Here is a 21,527-nt window from a genome sequence, read left to right as displayed (position 1 = left end):
CTCTCCAAACACTGCTGTGAAGTTTTATCTGCAAGACAAACAAATGCAGGAGGAATGAGTTCAAAGGTGCATTGGGGAGGCTGTTCATATGCTGCAAGCCCTGCTGATGGCTTTCCAAGTGCACATTGATCTCCTCCTGTCTGCAGAAGAAGAGAGGCTTGCCTGTAGCTGCTCTTCAGAGGAAGATACAGCCCAGCTTGAGAGGGCTGGGAGATGAGCAAGGAGAGGAGGACATCCCTGCCATGAAGTGCCATGAGATGTGGGGTTGTGCCAGCCAGAGCTAACCAGCCACAGGGAGCAGCATAATTCCATAATTTGTACCTTGCTCCATGGAATTCCCTTTAGTTTTAGGACCAATAAGACCTGTGCCAGCAGATGATATGATAACCTGCTCCTGGGTAAAGGCTCACCTGCTGGAAACCTTGCTGGAGCTGCCTCTCTCCTCTCAGCTTGTCAGGTGATGGCTTTTGGCTACACTCATTGGCTTTCTTGTGGCTAAAGTGAGGTTTTATCTGCCTGAGTGGAGTCTCCCAAAAGCCAAACCACTTGCCCTGATCAAACCCTTCTCCCACAGCCATACATTCAGAACCCACCACATGCCAAGTTACAGCCATTAAACGCTGCCCTGGCACCCTGACATTGCCCCAGTTGAAAGCACAGCCTTGTGCTTTGTCTTTCAATTAAAACAACCAGAAAATCGTGTTCCCCTGGCTGATATCCAAGTGTTTGATGAAATCCTTCTCTTCAGTGACTTCTTGTAGCAATGGATTCCACAGTGGGATGAGATGGCTTTGAGAAACAATTTCCTTGTTTTCAGTGTCCCTCTCAAATTTTTGCTTTATTTTTCCCAAGCCTTACTGCTAAGGAGATTTTGAAATATTTTCTCTAAATAAGTGAAAATTTTTCTGCATTGTGGAAGTTTTAAATCATACTTAAACAAGCGTTTAGAAGAGGGATGCCCTGCCTTCAGACCACATTCCAGAAACCAATTCCCCAAGATAATCTCTTCCCAGCTGAAAGTTACAGATCTGCAGATTAGTGCAGCCTGTACTCAACAGCACTCTAATCAGCAAAATTTTGCCAGGGAAACTGCTACTTTAGGGTTAATGCAAAGGAAATACAATACAATACCTGTTTCTCTGAGCATTACATTGCAACCCTGGGATTCCTGCATGCTTTTGCTTTCTACATTCTTAAAGTGAAATCTGTCAAAATGATGGACACATGAGCATTAGCAAAGGCATTTTAATAGCAACACCCATTTTCAGATGTCCAGGTCCAGGCTGACATGTCTAATCAACGTTGCACAGCAGCAATCTTGTTGTACATAATGAGAGGTAAGAAGGGGTTCCTGCTGATAATTTTAGCTACTGGATAACTTTCAGCAAGGTGGTTGCTATGCAGCTGTACATGTGGCCATGCATGAAACACAAACACACAGCTGTGTAAGAAGCTCCACCACTAAAACCTGCCTCTCTGGGGAAATTAGGTTGATTCATTAACCTGAAATCTGGTTTTCAAAGGGTGAAGCTTCTGCCAGACTTTTATCTGTTACAATTTTTAATGGGGTCCTTCAGCAATTAAAAACACAGTAACTTTTGATTCTTATGTAATCTTTACTCAGGAATAAAAGCAAGCCCAAACTGACAGAGGGTTTGGGGCACCACGATTTTGATTAATGCAACATCCAGCTTTTGTGATTGTAAGAAAATCTGTAGTGATAGGGACACTCCCAGAGTCAAATCACTCCTTTTTTTTGTTTTTACTGGCAGATAGCTGCTGAAGAAGCAGGGAGATATTGTGCTCCTCCTTGCTGGTCTGGACACTGAGATGCTTCTGGATCACTAAATGCCAGAAGATGTGATTTAGGGTAAATTTTTGATACCAATAAATATATCCATGACTAGGCAAGTGGCAGATCTGTCTTTTTTTTTGGCATTTGAGGCCCAGTACCTTGCAAACTGAGAGAGAAACCGAGCTTTCCCGGATTCCCCTATGTCCCATCACCTGTAGGTCCCCCAGAGTGCCCAGCACACAGGGGTGCATCAGCACAGCACCCCTGTCCCATCCTGAAAAGCAGTAGCTGCTTGATAGCATCGCCTCAGACAGGCTGGACGAGGGGCAAGATGGGAGGAATGCGGCTTAATTAAGCCACTGCTTTATTAAGTTAGCTTATCTGGCAGCTATCAGCAGTAACTCATCCAGCAAGGACCATGGTTTTTTTTTCCCATAATTGCTTCCACCTGGCACAGAGCTGCCGTCACCCCAGCCCACCTCCTGCTCTGCATGGGACACCGCAGCGACGCCGGAGATGCTGACCAGAGCACGCTGAACCCAGAAAATAAATACACTGTGTGAGAGGGGAGGGAGTCACTCAGGGTCCTACAGCTGCTGAAAATCTTCAGAAATGCAAGCAATAACAGGATAAACATGTACAATTATAATTAACCTGCATCTGTCTGCAGTAACATGGCAGTGAGTTGGGTTATAACAACAGCTGCTTGGTGCATTTACTGAGGTTTTGGAGAGGCAGCTCTAAAACTCTGTCATGAGTCATGATGAAAAAGATACTTGAAGATCGTTCAGTTACTGAAAAAAGGGAGCACCAAGGGGAAATGAAAAGGGAAGAAGAAAAAGACAAGTTTCATACTGGTTTCAGACTAAACATAATATGTTAAGGAAGCTCTTGCTAAAGATGTCAAAAGCATAAAGAGAAGAGTCTGCTCTAAGAAATATTTTCCCCCTAGGACAAAGTAGATACAGAAATCTCTATGCTGAGCCTGAAAGTGAGTTCTTAGGATAAAATATTGCCCTTACTTTATCCCTAAAATGCTGACAGGCAATGTCTCTCCAGGCTGACTCCTCCCAGACAGAGGCAGTTCAAGAAGAGGAACTTTACCTCCCATTCACTGGGGCTAGGAGAGCACACATGGACAGTTTCTAGAGCTCAGCTGAGGCCTGAGGTCATGCCACTGGAAAATGCAGCAACTCCATAGGTGGTCAGGCAGGTCAAACCCCTCCTCTCCAAAACACTCTTTCTGACCTGCAAATGTCAGATCAGCTGCAATTTAGGGGGGAAAAGAGATGTTTAAGATTTTATACAGGTTTAAATAGATCAGCACTGTTCTTTCAAGTTGGTGCTGGTAGAAGGCAACAATAATACACTCAAGAAGTGTCTTTAATAAAAAACCAATTTCCTATTGGGGAAGGAGAGAATATTTTTTTTAATACCAGACTTCTTCAGCCTAAATCATAACTTGAACTCAGAAGAACCTGTGCTGTGTTCTGAAGATCTGAGTTAGCAAAGGCCATGGTACAGTGTTTTTAATCGCACAAAGGGTCTTTGTTAGATCCGTCTCCTTATTGTTCCTGCCTGGTGTTTCTTTTTTGATCACCCTGGCTTTGAGAAATACGTGCCGTGGCAAAAGTGCAAATGTAAAACACAGAAATGAATGCACAAAAAATAATTAAACATCTATAAATGCAAGCCAGCAAGGTAGACTACAAAACAAGCCTAACAAAACCCACCATCAAATCCACTTTTCCTCTATATGAGATCCAAATGAGAGACGGGTTTGTCTGCCAAAGCATGCACAGACAAAGCCCATCTGCAGCACAAGTGCAGCAGCTCAGTAGCTGTGCACGGTTTCGCTGTAATTCACATGGAGAGAAGATTTATGTCAACATGGTGTAAAACTGAAGCAATACACTTTATTTTTGTTTGCCTTTCTGTGGGACACATACCGAAATCTTGAGTAAGAGGGGATGGCCTCCCTGCAGACACTTGCTCAGCATACACTTTGCCATGATTTCCAGACTAAGTCCTTTTCCACAGTTTTGGAGAGAGATAATTTACGTTCACGCTGCGTGTAATGCAAGGTCCAAGGCCAGTCCAAGCCCTTCCTGTCATCATCCCAGCTGAGGGTGAATAACCCAAATATAATGAAGTCTTCCAATGCTGCAGCACCTATGACTGCTGTATATACCTGTGTGCTTCTTTATTTCTCTTAACTTACTGATCAGAGGAGGATTTGCCTGAACAAGCTTGGGGAACTCAGACCTCTGAGAGCAAATCACTGCAACTTACTAGCTGGTTTCTGTAGAAGTAAAATTTTTACTGGTAAAAGCATTGCCTGAATCTAAGTCTTGTTTATTGCTAGCTATTAAAGTCAAATAATTTTGTCCACATATAATGGTTTTCTTTCTCTTAAGGGGGGGGGAAAAAAAGTGCCCTGCTATCTGCTCTTTTGCTCAACTCTAGCTATTAAGACAGATACCAGAAATGAAATCACATTCCAGTCATTGCTAATGGGAAGGTTTTGATAAGATTCACAGTTCCTGGACTCCTCTTGTGTGAACACAAGCCAGGGACCAGATCCTCCCCTGGCAAAAGCCACATACCTCTCTTGACTCTAAGGAACTGTGCCAGTGCTTACCCTGGGAGACCCTGACTGATGCTCTTGAAAGCTTTCAGACACACTCCTTGGCTGCTCCCTACTGTTAACTGACCCCTCCCCTCCTCAAAGTGCTGTTTCATGTCATCTTTTTATGGCCAAAGGGATTTTTATGGTGTCGGAGCATAAACTGTAGTTCCTTCTTCTCAGAAGAGACTTTCCAAACCAATATGATGGTTTACAGCCCTCGCAGAGCATAGTATTTGTGAATGCTTGAAGCTCATTCCTCTATAAAAGAGAGTAAAAATACTTAAAGGTGTGGAGGAAGCTCTCTACCCCACATGGGTATCAGTGGGGCTTGGAGGTGCTGACCTGCATGAAACTGAAAGATGCACAGAAAACAAAACCTCACAGGTTTAGCGAATTCAGCCACCAATAAAAAAGTCTGTTCTTTTCGTAGGACACTCTGGGCCTTTGTTCTCCATGGGCACAGTGCAGGACACGTCTCCCAGTGGGGTTTGTGGTTTTGCTTAAGTAAATGAGATGTGGTGAGGCATTCAGTAGAGGTTTCAAACAGCATCAGGGCAGCAGACTGCTCCCCCAACACATCCCCTACATCAGCAGATCAGTGTTCCCACGAGACCATCTCTTTTGGACTATTTTAGGGCTTTGGGATGCAGAGAATGAGTTTGATGTGAAAACCCTACAGGCAGCCACGCCAGAAAAAAATTCTCATGAGCTTCTGCTCACTGCAGAAAGAAGTGACAACGAAACCTCAGCTTTCCATCTCTCTGTCTCTCTTCTGGGCAGGAAAGAAAGACCTTTGGAAACATTTCCTGTGATCCTCCCTTTCAATGTGTAGTGAAACAAAAAGATGCTGTTGGGGTTTCCACATGAGCCACACAGACCACAGTTCCACACTTTTGGGGAAGCCATGACACAGTCCAACAGAGCCAGAACCAACATTTTCCCTTGTTGGTTCCTGGCCTCGGGGCTGCAAACACATTGACCAAGCACAGGCTAATCAGCATCTTTTTCTGCAGAGCACACCAACTGGCAGCACTGGTAACCACTGGGGCCTGTGTCTCACTTAGCATACCAGTGTCCAAAAATTACTAAATGAAAGTCTGCCTGTAAATGTCCCCCAAGCAGAGAAGGAAACTCTCAGCAGGAAAATGTTACACAACTTCAAAAAGGTAATGACCTCGGCTGCCACTGGAAAAGCCATTTGTTGGATATTTTACATGCATGTAAACATCATCCTCGAAATCACAAATGAGATTCCTTCAGTGCTAGACTGTACTTTCTTCCGCTCTTTCTTGGATTTTTGTTTCATAGTTGTTTTTTTCCTTAACACAAGGGAATGCTCATGTGGTTTATCATTAGACAACATGTCAAAAATAGCAGAATGATTAAATAAAAGGCTTTTGACTGTTTTCATCTGCTTAGACTCAGCTTTATATACATGCTGTCAGCTTTGTCTTGCTCTCTTTTCTAACAAATTTCTTTTACTTTCTGGCATTGTACCAAGAAAATTATTTTGTTTAGTTTTGCAGGTGAAGTTGGTATGGATTCTGCAGAATCAAGTCAATGTTTGACAGGTATGAAATCTGAGGGGAAGAAAAAAAAGGAATTTTATACAATGATAGCACTGTTTGCATTTAATAAAAGGTTTAATGGACTGGCAAAGTATAATGCATCCTCATAAATATATGGTAATTTCTACAAACAAGTAGCCTTCTAAATATCAATTTAAATGATCCAAGATTAAGCCTGAGTTTTAAAACAATTCATGGCTTTGAGATACAAAGCACGAGAGTGGAGCAAGTCTTTTTTTCCACCATCTCTGACTCCCAATTAGAGAACTGCAAGCCAAATTTCCTTCCAAGTCTGTAAGTAGTACGTTTTGCTGACGGCACACATTCAATTATTTATCTAACCCAAGGTGAGCCAGAGTACAGGACTAATCACAGCACATCTGTCCTGTCTCTTGGATTTTTTAAACTTCCATGACTCTTCATTTCATAGCTCCAATTTCCTACCAAGTATCCATGTGAGATAGAGAGTAATAAATTCCATTTCAGGAGAGTAGGCAGAGCCAGAGCAGTGCTGCAAGGAGCTGCACTCATGGGCTGGATGCTGTGCTGGTGCTCGGTCGCTGGAGTCAAACAGCAATAAATTGCTGGCAAGCTCTCAGACTTACTGAATCCAGTCCAATGAAGCCCTGTTTATATAGCATCTTTCATCAATAAGATCACAAAAATCCTGCATAAGCAATGTCTAATAAACTTCTTTTGATAAACAGCAAAAGTAAAGTGCCTTTTACACATGCATGCACAGAAAAACACATCACCAAAGCGTGCCAGGAAGTCAGATCTCTGAAGCTGGATCTCCAAACAGGACATAAATCCCAATTAACCTTCAGAGACAAGCTAGTCACTCCGTCTGCATTTACTTACTGGTGTGCTGATATTAAAGGGCCTGATCCTGGTTCTGCTGCAATCCCTGGCAGCTTTGCCAGGAACACGTGTCCGATTGGGAAGAGGCTCAGGCCAAGGCTCAGGATGGTGGGTGAGGACATGCTCAGCTCTGAGGATATGCTACAACATGCAAACTTCTTGGAAAAACAGTTCCAGATAATCACTCTGACATAAACTTGATCAGGTCTTGCTGACATTTGTCTTTGGAAGAGTTGCAAGACTTCCTGGTTTTGATGGATTTTGATGTATCACTGCTCTTGTACGCTCCCCTGGGCACAATATCCATCTATACCTTAAACCATCCATCTACACCCTAGACACAGTTATTTAATCCAGATATTTAATAGGTATTTTAATTTGTTTTTTGAATTTGATTTTTGAAATTCCACTCCAGGAAAAGGTAAGTAAAACAGTCCAGCCAGGCTAACACTTCCAACTTAAATAGTTGAGAGGTGGGGAGAGCCAAAAACAAAGCCTTCAGCTATTAAGGAAGTCAAATAGCATGGAAAAACACTTGAAGAAGGATACATCTTTGAGTACCTTACTCTCCACACTGGCTCTTCGTGATGTCCAGATGACACTGTGGTTTCCAGCACTTGGCTGGATACTGATAGCATGAGGATGATGTCTGCATTTGGATATTCTGCCCCTCTGTGGAAAGCTCACGGTGAAAGAGGCACGCAGGGCACGGAGGTTTATGTGGATTGTTCCTGGTTACTGGGACAACGTGAAAATCTCAGTAGTCACTCTCCACACCATCTGTAGATAAGGGGTATGTGATGGCTCCTCTCTTCAGAGCACACTTTGTGCAAAAGGCACAGCAATCTAATTTTATACGTTAAATATACGTTTATACGTTTATTCTGAATCGCATAAGGATGCTTAACAACTCCTTATGCCTGAGGATTTTTATCTTTCGAAAACTGGCTTAGACTCACCGGGGCATGACCCTGCTTCAGCACAGCCAAGGGGATTTTAAAGGCAAGGTTTCAGCCAAGCAACAGGAACAAAACCCCCATAATTTTAGAAAAATAGATTCACAGCATAATTTGAGTGGCAAGGGACCTTTGGAAAACTTGTGATCCAAGTGCACCTGACAGCAGAGGACTGATGAGAGACTTGCCCAGATGAGTGTTGAATGTCTTCAGGGATGGAGATTGCTTCACTTCTCTAGGACCCTCTTCTGAGGGCTTAACCACTTCACTGCCCATTTTCCTCCTTATACCTGCTTAAAATGTCCCTGCTGCTACCTCTTCTCTCCTGTTGTTTTGCAGTGCACCTCTCTTCTCCATACCCCCAGCACATATTCCCTGTAACTCCCCATGTGTTAGTGGGAGACACCAATTAAATTAATTAATCCCTCCTCCCCAGACTGAGCAAGCACAGAACCCTTGGGTTCCCCTTGAATACAATGTGCTCCAGCCCCTGAGCATCTTAGCTCCAGCTTATTGGTGAGTGTATGAAACTGCACATAACAAATCAAAAAGTAACACTAGAAAGTATTCTTTAAAAATGCCAAAAAAAAAATTGGAAACAAACAAACAGCTAAAAAAAAAAAAAGAAAAAAAAAGGAAAAAAAAAAGTGATCTGCTAAATTGCAGTGCAATGGCAGCTTTGGTCCCCTAGCACTACTTTCTCTTCCCACTTCATTTCCACAATAGATGTTTAAAAGAAGAAAAACTGACAAAAAAGGTAGTAAAACTTGAATGAAATACAAATACTTTTTTTTTTTTTTATTAAAGTATTGTCAAACAGAAGAGTTGGCCAGTTATCATCACTATCTAAGCAACAAGAACTTAAAATTGTTTTTTAATATAATTTCAACATCAATAGCAGCAATGGAATTAAGTTCTTAGTGTAAGCCCTTGGAAATATCTATAAAGACACTAAAAAGATAATATTTCAAGAGTGTTTCACTGATCCAGATGTTTCTCTCTTTTTCCCCTCAGTTTTATTGCTCCCAGAGAAGACCTTAAAAATGCTGAAACTACTTATTAAATATACAGACTTAATGAATTGGAAAAGGGAAGAAGTAATTCTTAACATAACATGTTCACAAGTCAGACCCATGTTTACTGTCAATGGAGATGATAGCAAAATACTCTCTATGCACAGAGAAGTCTCTGTTAGGACAGAATCTGTCTCCATGAACCACTTCCAGCATACTGAAAAGATTAATTTCTAAGACAACGCAGTATGAAAGTTTGCTGAATTATTTAGTGATGCTGTACCATGGCTCCAATGCCAAGGTTTATTTTTAGAGCCACACATCTGCAGGTTATTTGTTGCAGGATGGGGTGGATGGAGTGAATCCTTAAACAATTTCCTAAGTAGGGAAGAATTACTGGAAGGAGCAGTTGTTTATATGGTGTCACTAGAAGGCCTGGTATCTGCGATGTGGCAGTGATGTCCGAGCTGCCTGGACAGCTGACACTGCTCCAGTTATGCTGCAGTTAGCAGACAGTGGGAAGTTCACAAAGCAGCTTTTTGATGTGGCACTCAGCTCCTCTGTTCCAAATTCCTGCAGGAGCAGGAATGTCATCCAGCCATGGGCTGCAGTGATTCTGGCACGGAGTGCAGTGCCCTCTCAAAGCCAGTGCACCCCGCTCTTTAATTTATAAGCAAATGAGTGGCACTATGACAGTTCTAAACATAAAAAGCAAAGCTGTTTTCAGAAACTTTCCCACATTTTCCCACCACGCTGTGTCCTACACAGGGCTCAGCTTTCAATCCAGCCCGAGCCAGCCAATTGCCTGTTAGCCATGTGCTAATTGCAGGAGTGACCACACCATGCCCTAACTGATCAAACCACAGCCCCACTCTGTTTTTATTGCCTAATTTAATGGGACTGGCATTGGCTGCTGCTCTTCTTTCTCATCCTGCTGCTGGAATATGGTTTTAGCTCTGAATAACCTACTGAGGTTGAACACCAGACTTCCATGAGACGATGAAATGCTTTTAAGACAACTCACCCCCATTTCACGCTGATATTTGCAGTCATATTTCAGTTGAAAGACTCATCCCCTTAACCCACTGCCTCAAAAATAGGCATGAGATCTGCTACCAGGCATGACACCTGGCCAGACTGAGGCAGGATGAGGAAGCATTTTGCTCCAGAGAGCTGTGAAACATTGAGACCAAAGAGGTAGAAATGAGCCAAAGGAAAGTGGACCTGCTGTGGGGTGAAACTTTGCTGCTGGGACAGAGACTTTTGCTGAAGGCAAAACCTTTAGGGATGCACAAGGGAGCTGAGAGGAAAGGTCACAAACCCAAACCTGGACCCTCCCATCCTCTGATGGGCAGTGAAGATGTGGTTCTGAGCTGGTGAGGGCGACTTGTGCTTGATGCATGGAGAGCCTCAAGCATGATGAATTCTGAGAGGAAGCCTGATGCAGCAATTGCCCTTATATTAACTACACCTCTCATTAAAATGGGGTTGTGTTTTCCAGTTCTGGTGCCTGCAGGCATACACAACATTTGTATTACTGCACCCTTTCCTAAAACCAATGCACACTGGGGATAACTGCTGGAGCTGGTGCAGCAGTTCCAGTTTCAGACAGCAGTTCAGAGCTGCAAGCGCTGCAGCAACTCCAGCATTTGAAGCATCAAAATGGGCTCAATATTTGGGCTCAGAAGTGAAGAAACCTGATACCAGAGTGAGAACAGAGTCAGGGTTATTGACCAATTTACCCAGGAAGATTGAGTAGGCCCCTCAGTTTCCCTTCCCTGCAGATCATCCCGGACAAGTGCCTTGTGCACCAGCCCAGTTGTGACATTCAGTCGTTTTCTCTGTGACTGCAAAGTCTTTTCAACTCATTTCAAACATTTGTTTTCTTCTAGTGATGGGACTTTGCTTTGTCTGCCTTATTTCTGTGACCCTCAATGAGGGCAAACATCCTGCTGGGTATCAGTTTTAAGACATACTTGCTGCTGGTCATGCTCTTGTTTGCCTGTGGGAACCCATCTCTCTCTATCACTCTGCCATGGGCTTTTGGTATTTCTCTCACAATGTCACTTTTTCTTTGGCTAATTTTGGTGGTCTGGGTCAAGCTGCTGTTTCTTGATAATGCTCAGTGCCGCATTTCTGGTTCTTCCTTTACCATTAATACATTTAAGGCATTGCAGTGTACATCTCTTACGGCTGCAATGTCAGTTCATACCTAGTAAACATGTGGAATGATGGTCTTTGTGGAAGGACCTGAACCTACCTGCACAGCCCTCACTGGAATTGCACCATTAATCTGAAAATTTGGTGTTGTTAACACAGAAGTTACACAACTGCTACAATATGTGCCTCCATCTCTGCTGATGCTTTATTCTCTATACAGTATTTAAACATCTCCATGTCACAGCAGGCATGGCTGAGAGGAAGCCCAGGACAAACCATGACCATGGCCATGGGCAAGAGTCATCACCTTCATCTAAAGCAAGCCACCAGGGAAAGTTTGGGTGATTTCTTCCTATTAACTTATCCTACTCTAATATGTTTCATGTTGTGTCATTACTAAACTTCCAGACATTTTCAAGCTGATATTGCCCTTAAGTAAATACAGGGTGACTGCTGAGGAAGTGTAGGAGATAAGAGATCAGTGTATTTTTTCTGACTGGCTTATCATGACTGGTGTGACTGTGGGTGACAGTCACTTTGGCCCTCCATGACTTCAATTTAGCTCTTCCTGGAAAGTGAAAGTTGTGTCCAAAAAGCAGCCTTGCTGGTAAACACAATGTACATCCAAGGCACCTGTCTGTGATAGCCTGTAGAGACAACGCCAAATTTAGACCTGAGGCTAAATCAGTATCAGTAAAAACAAGATTACAATTGATAGATTCATACCTCAGAACATCCATTTTGTGTTTCTGTTCCTCTTGGAATGTACATTTTGTGTCACTTTGTACTGCTTCTACATTATCACCAATTTATCTACATGTGATACTTGTGCATTGTCTTTGAGCTCCCACCAGAATACTTTTGTAGAGATAGTATTTTATGCCGAATAAAATAAACTGGTTGTTTTCTTTCCCACTCTATTCAAAAGTTTGCTTTTATTTCTGAGACACTCCAAGGAAGAAAACTCAACATTTTTACAGGCTGAGATATCAATCTGATTCTGTAAAGCTGTTTGAAAGCACTATAATATAACTGGCGCACTCTAATGTATTTGGAATAAAGGTTTGGCATGTGGTGTAAAGCAGACTCCCCCAAACCCATGAGTGCAAGCAGCAAAGTGAAATCAATATTGTGTGCATTCCTTGAGAAATTTCATCTCAATTTTGATTTTTTCCCACCTTTTCTACTAATGAAGTGCTTGTTCATCAATGTTACAACCCGATGGGCACAGTGTGTATTACAATCTCACCATCTGCATCATTTGCATTCCCAAATGTGGAATCTCAGCCAGATGTCTGACTTATCTCCAAGGCGCTGACTTCAGACATATGTTTTTTATTTAAATGAATCACAATACTAACAGAAATCCAGTATCTATTATCTGTCACAATTGCAGATAATAACTCAGAATAAATTGAACTTGAGCTTTTTATTGTTGCCCACATAGACACTTCCGTGGATGAATCTGCTAAAGCACAATAATAAAAATTGAATGAAAGTTAAGGCAGAATGTTAACCAGAATAGTTCATTATAGATGAAGTTTCAGATTCTGCTGCAAGCAGAAGAAAAATGTGCAACGTTCAGTAACATAGAGATCATTAAGCAATTCAATGCCAGGACATTAGGTAACACTAAGCCATAGTTCTGTTAATTCCTTTAAGGATCCAAAACCCAATGTACTGGTGTTCAGCAGTTATGATCATGTGGGGGGGGGGAGTCAAATAGAAAAATGAAAATAGCATCACACTCCCCTGTTTGCACACAGAACTTGAAGCTTCTGCTCAGAACTTGTGTGGTGTTTGCTGGCACAAAACACCCACTTGAAATAAAATGTACACATTCATTTAGAAATGTATTGTGTTACATATTTTGCTGTGATTTGGATTTCTGGGCATTTCTACACTCTTAATTAGTACTGGTAGTAGTAATAATATGTTTTCACTTCCATGATGTTAACCACTAGGGTATGAAGGCTGCAAATAGAAACTATGTTCAACATAAAATTGATAGTTCCTTACTTAGATTTTTTTTTCTTCCCACTTTGATAATTCTATGATTCTAATTCTAAATCTATGATTAGATTTGCTACCATATTAACACCACTCTTTACCTTTCACAGAAGAAAAGTATTGGTGCTTACACTAGATCGGCATAAAAATGTGCGTATCGTGGAACAGAATCCCAAATCCTTATGCAAACCCTGACCAGAACAATAATTCCTGACAGAATATATTTTCATCTGTGACAGGATGCAAGGGCCAGGACAGAGTTCTCCACGTTAGCACATAGTGAGCGCAGGAAAATCAAAGCCATCACATTTCTTATTATAACTGCAGCTGATTTTCATATCAAAACCACCATGTCAGCATGCACAGGGACAAATGTGCCATAGTAGAGGTGTCTCTCTCTTCCTTAGGGAGGGGCAGATGCTTCTGAGAGGCACCTCAGCCTGGCAGTGGCATGGCAAAACTCCTAACCCCAGTGCCTTGCTTGAGACATGTAAGCAGAGAAAACCTGGGCTTTAATGCCCCAGTTTTCACCAGAGCTTTTTCTTTAAACTCTTTCAGAACTTCACTCCTATGGAAGGTGGTCAAAGGCCATGAAATGATGAAATCTGCAACAAAAGCAAGAGGAGGAGGAGGAGGAGGTGGTCTCCTTGCTCACTCTGCTGCCAGTCTCCAGCCACATCCCTTCTGGGGTGGGGAGACCCCCCAGAGGTACCTCCTCAACCCTGAGCACCCCCATGCACAGACGCATCACCCTGTGTGTGAGGCTGGGTGTGTGCCTGTGGTTTGACAGCCAAGCACTGTGAACCCAGAGCTCCTCCAGAGAGGGGTCAGCCTTGAGGGAGCTCTTAGTGGAACTCTGTTTGCAGAGCTGGAGGCCAGGGCAGCTGTCTCCTCAGCTGTGCAGCTCCTCTGACTCTCCCTGAGGATTCAGCTGTTTCGTAAGCCAGGGCGAGTGCAATACCAAAACATCATTGCATTTGGACCTCTCAGGAAATCCTTCCAGAAATGGAACTGGAAAAAAACTCCAGACTACAATCATGTAATTAAATGCTGAATCACAACAGAGAACCACAGAAGTCCAGTGAAAATTGTGCTGGCATGTGCTTAACGCTGGCTTTTCTTAATCTGAGTGCCAAAACTCTTTGCACGTTCACAAGGTCACTGTCATGTGCAATGGTGACTATTTGCTCAACATTCCCTGCTCACCAAAATCCCTTTCAGAGCTGCTTGAAGCCATCAGAGATCGTGCTAGACTCCCTGTACTTTTTCAGCCAATGTCCAACTTAACTATTTCATCTGCCAGAATGTTTTAATGATGCAGTTCTGCAGGAGATGGGGTCAGAGCACCACAGGGAGACACCATGGACTGCCACAGCAGCTCAGTGCCAGCCCTGAGATGGAAACTCTGCACCATCTGGGGGTGCTGGTGGATGTCTAAGGGAAGACAACTGTAAAACACAGGCTGGGGTGAAAAACTGTGGGAATATGGTCTCCAGTCTTTATGTCTGTTTTTTTCTAGTCCAGTCTGGAGTGCATATATCTATGTCAGGGTCCGTGAATTAACCTCCTTGAGAAGCCAGCTGAAGGTGCTCCACCCCCGAGCACAGATCCTCACCAGCCTGATTCTTCTCCAGCAGCTTGTGCCAGGAAGCTTCAAGCACTGCCCACGTTCACTACCTGATGACATTAATACTGGCCTCACTGGCACACAGCTTGAATCTCTGGATTTCATTGATTCAGTTCACTGTTCACACACAGTAGTAGTGCAGTAGTGCTCAAAGCTGCCCAAACCAGTTTTGAATGTGCTAGTGTGGGCCTGGAAGTGGGGCTGCTGCCTGAATCCATCACTCTGCCCGGGCTCTGTGTTGATATATTTCCTTGTTCTATGGCTTTGGGGATAAAACAGGGACAACAGGACGTTTATTTTGCTTTTGTTGTTATCACCACAATCACAATAAAGCAGCCACTCTGATCAGTTCCTGACAGGGGATGATCTTTGGAGTAAATGCTGCTGAGGATTGAAAAAAAATGGCTGATGGTTTTGCTTGAGGGGCAAGCTCATGGCTTGGGATCTTTCCCTTTTTTTCCACCTGTGCAATGCAAACCAGCACAAAGTCCAGCTTTTTTTTCGAAGCCTCCTGCCTTCGAAAGCTGCACAAGTGTTTGTGCAGGTGTTGTCTGATCCCACAACTGTCCACCACAGAAGGATGGGTAGGACTGGTCTGCCCCTCCATGAGTGATAAAGCAGTTAACAGAACATATGAGATCTTATAAAAATTATTAATTCACCTTCCACAGAGAGTCCAGTAAGTTGTATGCTGCTTCCTGCAAAAATGTCAGCTTTTCAGTTTCTCACTGGGATTTAGCTGTTGCATTTTGACAGCAATGGAAAAGAACAGCAAAATGGCCAATCTGCTCTTATTAGAGTTGGACAGTAAATTACATGCTCTGCTCCATCCACTAAGAAATGTTTATCAGCTGCTGCCAAAACCCACAGCACCCTGGAGTTTCCTCAGGCTTGCCTTCCATTTCTACAGCCACTGAGGAGGCTGTTACCCTTGGGAAGTTTCATTTAGAATAAACAGTTCTTTATGTTCATTATCACGATTCCCAGAGAAAGGGCTGGAGGAGCTAATTAGCAACCAAGCATGACTGGAAGCGCCAGGCTGGACCCAGCGGATCTGTGAGTGCATCCTCCAGGCTGAAGAGCTACAGCAAACCTCATGACTCTTCCTCTGGCCTCAAGGATGCCTGGGCTTTGAGCTGGGGAATTTCTTCTCTTTTATTGGGATGACAAACCATTCACTAGAAGAGGGCAGAGGAGAAACCTAAATACAGCACTGTTTCAGGAAATGACCGATTCTAGGAAAAATATAAGATAGACCTGAGGGCCAGAGTGTTCCAGTTCCTCACCAGAAAGTGGTGTTTGCAGATCAGACTTGACTGACACAAAGGCAAAAAGGAAACTCCAAGCCCCCAGGTAATAGTGTTTTGGGGGGAAGCCCAGTTTGCATTGCTTGGGGTTTCTTTGCAGTTCAGTTCAGCCTTTGGATCTGTTTGTCTCTGGTTCAGTCTGACTCCTGTGATGATGGCAGGTCCAGCCAGGCTCAGTGAGCTCACGTAGGAGCACCCAGCAATGCTCCAGCCTCCTCATCTGCATGGACCAAGGACTCTGGACCAAGAGAGAAGCTTGCCCAGCTGCTGAGGCTGGGGGCTCACACCCAGGGTTGTCCAGCTCATCCCCCAGCACACCGGGAATCCTGGACCCAGCAGCTGTAGTCCATCATTCAGCCAGTGAGGGGAAAACAGGACTGATAAGCACCCCTTCCCAGAGCAGGTCTGCTTTAAGTCCAGCAAGATGAAGCATTTTGCCAGTTAGGGAGGTAGCCACAGACTTTGCCATGGCATAGATTTTTGGTTCAGCTTGTTGCCTTCACCACAGCTCTACTGCTAATAGTAGGGGTTAATCTCCTCTAGTCAACACGGCTTATTAAGAGATCAGGGTAATCCCGGTATGGGTTCAAAATCAACAAGTTAAAAATGTATTAACCTATGCAAAGCCATGGCAGATTAAAAGAAATTACACTTGTGCTGCGGCCTATCTGTAAGCTGAGGGCTGGATTTTGTTCTGACAGTTGTACTACCTAAAAGAGCTGTTTGATAAAATATAGCTTAATTGCTGTCCAATGTTTTACTAACAGGCACAGAGATTGTCTCACTTTTGAAATGTCTAAGATTTCAAAGACCCACAAAGACAGTCTTCCAATTCCCACTGGCCTGCAGGAAATGCTTGTAACCCATGAGTCTGAATCAGAACAGTGCTTTGTTATCAAATCTTGTTTAAGTTATTTTTTTCCATTACCAATTTCTCCCCCCACCAAATCATTATTTACTTATACATTCCTTGCTACTTAGAAACACAGAAGGAGAGAACAAACGCATCAGCCAGCAATGCACTGAAGATCATCTCTGGAAACGCTAATGACTTCTCATTCAGCAAACATATTTTGATGTAGGCATGTCTAGTTCAGAGAAGGAAGGCGAGAGAATGGCACAATTTCACATGAAAGCACATAGAGCTGGCCAAAACCTCTTATATAACACAATGGGATTGTCAGTGTGGTTAAAAACAAAACCATCACTGTGGTGCTGGACTGAGCTGCAAACACGGTGCCCTGGAGACCCGCCTGTCCTGGATGCAGCAGGGCATACAAAAATCTGGGCTATTTACATGGATGAGGAATCAGGGCCAGAATTCCACTGCATCCACAGAACCTGGGTTAGCCAATGTGCTCTGGACATGCAGGAAGGGCTTTGCAGCTGTGCCAAGATGAGAACATGCTGCATGGCCCCATCGGCCTTCCCCACCTCAGCCTACCTGGGTTTGTCCCTGCAGGCCAGCAGGCAGAATGGGAAGTGAGGAAATAAGGTCTGGCATGGGGGAAATAAAATTTTAAAAAGACAATGTTTAAGTTTCCTGTTGCACTGAAAGCCAGAAAACACATTCAGGCAAGTCAGAAAACACCTGAAGGCAATTGTAAACATAAAGTGAGTTGCGTCCCAGCTCCCAAAGAGCTATCCAGAGGACACCCATAGAGGGAGATCCTGGAGTGAGGGGGAGAGATCTTCAGATGTCTGGAGAAAAAGGACAGGAATGTTCAAAAGCATGGAACTCTGCAAAGAAAATTTGTAAATAAGGTAAGAAATAAAGTGTAAGTGTAACAAAAAAGACAGTGAAAGGGAGGTGGAACAATGGGCTGAAACTCCAGAATGGTGGGGAGCAGGAAGATAAGGAGCAGTGCTGTACCATGTCTCACTTCATAAAGTCCAAAGATAACCCAAGGAAATGATGAGGCAGCAGAATTAAATAAACCAGATAACAAGTACTTTTTCATGCAACACTAAGCTGCAATATTTGGGGTGAGTTGGAGGCTAGAGGGTTAAGGAGGTTCACATAGTACTCGGACAAATCCATGAGGAAGGACTAGGGCTAGGTGAGCACCAGAGGTACAAGCCTGCCGGTCCCCACGGGCAGAGATGCTTGGTTGGTGGGCACAGCAACAATCCTGCCTTGTGCTGCTTTTGTGCTGTCACCTGCCAGCATTTTATCTAAAATCATACAAAAAAACCCACTTAGATCATTGGGTCCAACTATTAACCCAGCACTGCCAAACCCAGCACCAAACATGTCCTGGAGTGCCACATCCACCTGTCTTTTAAAGGCCTCCAGGTGTGGTGACTCCACCACTTTCCTGGACAGCCTATTCCAGTGCTTGACAACTCTTTTGTTGAAGAATTTTTTCCTGGTATCCAAACTAATCCTCCCCCAGTGCAGCCTGAGGCCATTTCCTTTGGTCCTAAGCTTTGAAGCTCTTGCTGCAAGCAAGAATGCTGAGGAAGGGCAGCTTACTCTCAGCCTAGCCAGCTACCTGGGCTAGTTTGAAAGCAAGATGAAACAGCCCCCTGAGTGTTATGACAAGAAGCTTTTCAGCAAAAATGAAGCAGGGAGACTCTGTTTACAAGAACCACTTGTAAATGGAAACCAAGACCCAAATCTGAAAGGAAAACCACATGGCCATAATCTCTCTCTTGTGAAAGGAGCAGTAATTACAGTGTCACACAGCAAGCTAAATGGTCTCTAACCAAACGAGGATTACAACTGCATTCCTGGATCATACCTGATCTGGAGAGTGCTCTGAAGTTCAGGGAAGGGATCAGGCCTCCCCCCAGCTGCCTTACATGTCCCTGGCACAGATGGACAAAAGGTTACAGATCAGCTCAGTGAAGTTTACAGAACAACCCAAATGATTTTCCTGTAATGAAAGCCTGACACAAATGTTTCCAGTGGGGATGGATACCAGCCTGCTTCCAGGGCTTCACTGTCAACAGGAAACGTGTGAAGTATGTGATGGGATTCTCCATGTTTCATAATTCAACCTGTAGGTGCTAAGTGCAGATTGAGGAGGCTGTTGCAGCATTTATTCTACCAGCAGATGCTTCATGCAAAGCCTGGACTTCAGTTTGTGCTTCATCCCTCCTGAACCTTGGTTCAGCTTGGCTAGGTTGGGATTTGCTCTGGAGGACGGAGCAAGATGGGGCTCACAGGGGCCAGCATATGCTGCACACATGCACTTGGACAGACACAGATGGATAAACCAGCACTTCTACAAGCAACAAGCCTTTATAACATGGCTCTTAACACCTCGGAGCTACAGAGCAGAGGTGGGGCACCTCGATTCTGGCCATTGGAATGTGGAACAACTCCAGGGCTGAGCTCCTCCAAACCCCCATCTGTCTCTGACATGGCATGCATGGAAATGTCGGCAGAAAGTCTAAAAACCAGCCAAGAGTGGCAATGGAACTGAAAAAACATTATGGGGTAGTGGCCCTGGTACACTGAGTAATGCCAATAGGGAATAAGAGACAGCCTCTAAAGACCAAAACCAAGGTCTGGGTTAGAAGGCCTTTATCATCAGCTCTGAAAGGAGGCAGCAGTGTGCACTGACACAGGACATTCAGTCAGAGGCACAGTTAGATGTGTAAGCAAACAGGCGAGCCCTTGTTCTCCTTGGGAAAACTCCGCAGACAGACACTCTTGTACCCACACAGCTAAGCATCCTATTGCACAGCTCTGCAACACAATTCTCACAGGTTTTCACATGGTGGGCACAATGAAAGGGCTCACTGCAAAGTCCTCACATCAGCAGGGACCTCCCCTACTCCAGATCACCGCACGCAAAAAGAGCAGGCGCTTGCACGACGTCCTCAGCCTCAAGCACAGCCTCCTGACAGCCACAGTCACAGGTCTTGGTACGTGGGGAAACAAAGCAGCCCAGCAAGTCAGTGACCACACACTGCTGAGCTCTGCAGTGCAGACAGAGGCAGCAGTGCCTGCAACTCACAGCATTCCCTCTGACCAGCACTTCTTGTGGTAAATGCTCACATTGAAGTGCCTGAAAAACCACTGCAATCAGTGCATGCCCAGCCCCAGAGCCCAGTCAGCTCGGATCCCCAAGATACTGCTGTTTCTCCCAAGTAATTTGCAACTTTCAGCTTTCACTTGAGAACGCAACACACTGCAAATTCCAAGAAAACTGTTGATATTTTTAGCAGCATCACACTCAGAAACCAAAATCAAGAAATAGTCCTTAAAGCATCATCCAAAAGCAAATAACTCAAGGAACTAATGGCTGTACTGACACCCTTTTCCAGCTAAGCACTGGTTATGCCCCAACATATTTCTGATGATTGAGTGGAGGCACATGCCAAGCTTTCCCTACATGAAAAATACAGCAGACATTTTTCTAGAGCTGGAATTTCACCAGTGGCTGCTGGTCACTGTGCTAACCATCATGACAAGCTGGCTTGATGCAGAAGGGAGTTGTTTTCTTTGTTAATTATACTGTTATTTTGAAAAACATGCTTTAGATGATAGGATATAAATCTTGGTGGGCCTCTCCTGAGCACTTTCTGGTCCACATAAATATCAGGAGTGAAGAAGCATTTGACAAAAGCATTAGGCCCAAAAGAGGAACAGGGCTGGGGGGAAACACTGGGGAGAAGCACAGCTCTGTGATAGCACAGCAGCCAAAGAAAACAGGGCTGCTCTGAGGCTGTCCTTCATGCAGATGAAAAAAAGGATAAAAAAATGTTAACCCCACAGGTAGCAGCTGTGCCACAACCAGCATGTTTCTAGTTCCAGTTGGTTTTTATTATTTCTCCTCTTCCAAGGGGTTAGAGAATCTTTAGAGATCCTAGTAGCTTGCAGGAGACACGGTGGCATCCACAACACAATGCACACTGAAAGTCCTGCACAGGACAGGAACAGCTGCTTTCTCCTCAAAGTTGAAAATACCTTGCAAGATTGTTCCATCTGCCCCGTAAGATGAAAGTAAAGCTCAGACAGAACCGGGACAAACAAGATAGGATTGATCTGCAGGAGGAAAAAGGGAGGTAAGAGCGCTGCCAGTCGCTGCTGGGTTCTCAGGCAGGCAGCTGACTCACTGCTGGACATTCGTGACAATAACAGCAACAGAAAGGGGCTGGGAAGAACTCACAAGAAACAACCCCATGCAGATGAGAAGAACCCCAGGAGTGACCTGAAAATCCATTCACTGAGCTCAAATGATTCATTCAGTTCTTCAGTTTTATGATCTGCGTGGTACTTGCAGATTTCTCTGTAGCATTTGACTGGAGATCTGTGGTTTTGTATTTTTGGAAGAGACATTTCACCTTTCGCAATAAATTCTTGACTGATGCAAGCACAAAGAGATGCAAAGGAAACATTGGAAGTGATCTTACTAAGGGATTAAGAAAACACTTCAAACACATGTCAGCTAAGGACAGATTCATGAGCAGCACGTGCTTATCTGTGGTACGGCATTTTTTGAAAACATTATTGCTATTAGAGATAAAGAAAATTTACTAGCATGTATACATTTCCAAAAACCATCTTATAGGATTCAGATTGGAGATCAGCAACTGCAGCCAAGAGGAAAGATTACAGGATTAAAAACCCTGTATTGAGCACAAAAG

The 21,527-nt window shown here is 43.9% G+C and overlaps 1 protein-coding gene across 1 annotated transcript in view; it reads right to left on the bottom strand.

Annotated features, from left to right (window-relative positions):
* Positions 1-21,527, bottom strand: part of CCBE1 (collagen and calcium binding EGF domains 1) — a 95,667-nt gene that overhangs the window by 26,247 nt on the left and 47,893 nt on the right. The window lies entirely within an intron of this gene.

Source organism: Cyanistes caeruleus, chromosome Z (genome assembly GCF_971803275.1).
Source record: "Cyanistes caeruleus chromosome Z, bCyaCae1.hap1.1, whole genome shotgun sequence".
NCBI lineage: Eukaryota > Metazoa > Chordata > Aves > Passeriformes > Paridae > Cyanistes > Cyanistes caeruleus.
Note: the sequence above shows the minus strand (reverse complement) of the source record. Positions and strands in the feature narration are given on the sequence as shown.